The sequence below is a fragment of the Rattus rattus genome, chromosome 1 (genome assembly GCF_011064425.1).
Source record: "Rattus rattus isolate New Zealand chromosome 1, Rrattus_CSIRO_v1, whole genome shotgun sequence".
Lineage (NCBI taxonomy): Eukaryota > Metazoa > Chordata > Mammalia > Rodentia > Muridae > Rattus > Rattus rattus.
Genome location: NC_046154.1, coordinates 59850466 through 59853033, shown reverse-complemented (window position 1 = coordinate 59853033; position 2568 = coordinate 59850466). Strand labels below are relative to the sequence as shown.

The 2568-nt window shown below is 39.3% G+C and overlaps 1 pseudogene; it reads left to right on the top strand.

Annotated features, from left to right (window-relative positions):
• The first annotated feature begins 1019 nt into the window (after positions 1-1019).
• Positions 1020-1604, top strand: LOC116887806 (annotated as a pseudogene).
• Positions 1605-2568: the final 964 nt, after the last annotated feature.

Sequence of the window (2568 nt, the reverse complement as noted above, 5' to 3'; positions counted from 1 at the left end):
TGCTGAAGATGCTTTTCTTACAATATTTGACTTTATGTTCCAAAAGAAAGGCTGTTTCACATGAATGATACTTCACCAAAACTCTCTCCAACATACAAATTGTTTAAACCTTTCCATTGTAGACTGATAAATTTTTTCTGTCCTTTACATGAAACATATCATTTTAAAGAAGAAAATGAACAAATTATTGGAGCATTGGCAATTTGGTATTTAAAACAATTTTATCAGTGAACAATGACATTCTTCCTAAGACAATGTCACAGCACTCCTCCTAAGAACTTCAGAACTCAACCATTGTCTGAAGAACAGTTATTTGGTGTCGTTCTCAAAACTTTGATTTGCATACTATATTCATGAACCCTAATTACATTAACATAATTGTCACACTGGCTCTAAAATACATAATTTAGTTCTGTCCCATGTATATTTTGAGAAGATTTGGTGTAGCTTGTGAAAACTTTAAATGACAAAAACAGAAATAGAATCCTTTCGCAAGAATAAAATTGAATTGTAATTGCATAACAAAACACAGTAATATGTGACCTGGGCCATTGTCTAAGGAGGCACCCCAAATAATTTTGTCAATGTTTCTAATACAATAACGAACCAAGATTGATGTTGGTTATTTCTCTGCCCTTTGTCCAACTGAGGTAGATTCATACTGGAGTACCAGAGCAGCTGTTTGGGAGATAGAGAAGCATTAGGGTGAGAGGAAGCTTGTAAAGGGAAAGAATGAAACAGGAAGAAACACTTAAAATAGAAACATTCAAAGCCAACACATGCAATTCACAAATTAGCTGCATGACAAGTTGAGGCAACACAGTCACACACAGGCCTATAATTTTATGTTGCTGTTTGAGTTTTAATATGTGTAAATGCTTTTTTTTAAAGGTCTAGGCTAATCTTTCTTTAAATGTTTTCGTACCCATAGTTGTGAAAACATTTCTTTAAATAAGCAAATGATCAGAGGCAAGTTTATATGAGTTACGCATTGTGTTTTCGCTGCTGCGTCCGCAGCCATGAGTATACTCAGGCTACAGAAGAGGCTTGCCTCTACGTATTCTCTGCTGTGATAAAAAGGTCTGGTTGGACCCCAATGAGACCAACGAAATTGCCAATGCCAACTCTGGTGAGCAGATCAGGAAGCTGATCAAAGATGGGCTGATCATCCGGAAGCCTGTGACTCTCCATTCCCGGGCTCGCTGCCGGAAGAACGTCTTGGCCCAACGGAAGGGCAAGCATGTGGGCATAAGGAAGAGGAAGGGTACTGCCAACGCTCAGATGCCCGAGAAGGTGACCTGGATAAGAAGGATGAGGATCCTGCACCGGCTTCTCAGGAGATACTGGGAATCTAAGAAGATTGACCGCCATATGTATCACAGCCTGTACCTGAAGGTCAAAGGGAATGTATTCAAAACCAAGCGGATTCTCATGGAGCACATCCACAAATGGAAGCCAGACAAGGCCAGCAAGAACTGGCTGACCAGGCTGAGGCTCGCAAGTCTAAGATCAGGGAAGCACGAAATCGCCAGGAAGAGCACCTCCAGGCCAAGAAGGAAGAGATCATCAAGATTCTGTCCAAGGAGAAAGAGACCAAGAAATAAAGTTTCCCTCATGTCTGTACATAGTGGCCTGGCTGTGGCCTCACGTGGATCAGTCATTAAAATAAAACAAGCCTTTGTCCGTTGAGGGAGAAAAACAAGTTACGCATTGCAAAAGACTGTAAACTTACATGCGATAAATAGCACATTTCCTTCAACGGCTTGGGTTTCGTGAGCACACACCACCACTAGTGTGTCTAGTTACTTAAGCATAGGTCAGAAGCACCAACGCCTTTATTTTATTTCTGTGAGGAATTTGGCAAATGATTTAACTTTGTTAGATGAGGAACCAGAGGCATTTATCTGCAAAAGTAAACAAAATGTCTCACAGAGTGACTCTTTTCTGGACAAGTGGCTATTTCAGTGCTACCCAACAGGCTTCTGGCCTGATACTTCAGTCAAGTGCATAGCTCTAAAAAAAATAACCTCATTAATAATGCCTAATTCCAAAAACCATGTCTACACCATGTAATTCTTAGGCATATACATGCACACTCTATGGAAAGATACTGTTTTTAATTCCTGTTAACAAATACTACAATTGACAAACAGGAAATTTGTATAGCTTCCTGTCACATTGCTGGTTAGGTTGGAATTGTCAGCAGTTTCCTTTTATGATTTTTATCGATTTTAAATCACACCTATTCATTTACTTATTGCTTTGTGTGTGTCTGTGACTGTATTGGCTTGGGAATCAAACTCAGGTTTTCTGGGTTGGTAGCAAGCATCTTTACCAGCTGAACCATCTCACTGGGACCTCTTTTCATTGCCAACTATCATCAAACTTTATTTATATTATTAGTTCCATTTTATAGACAAAGAAATAGAAAACTAAAAGAATAAAAATTCTACCTTAAGTTGGGCTTCATTTGTCATGTGTCCAGCTCAGCTGAATTCTGGATCTAACCTCAGTGTTCTTTTGTGTGTTATCCCTAGAAGACTCCTGTAAAGGAGCTATGTGTGCAGT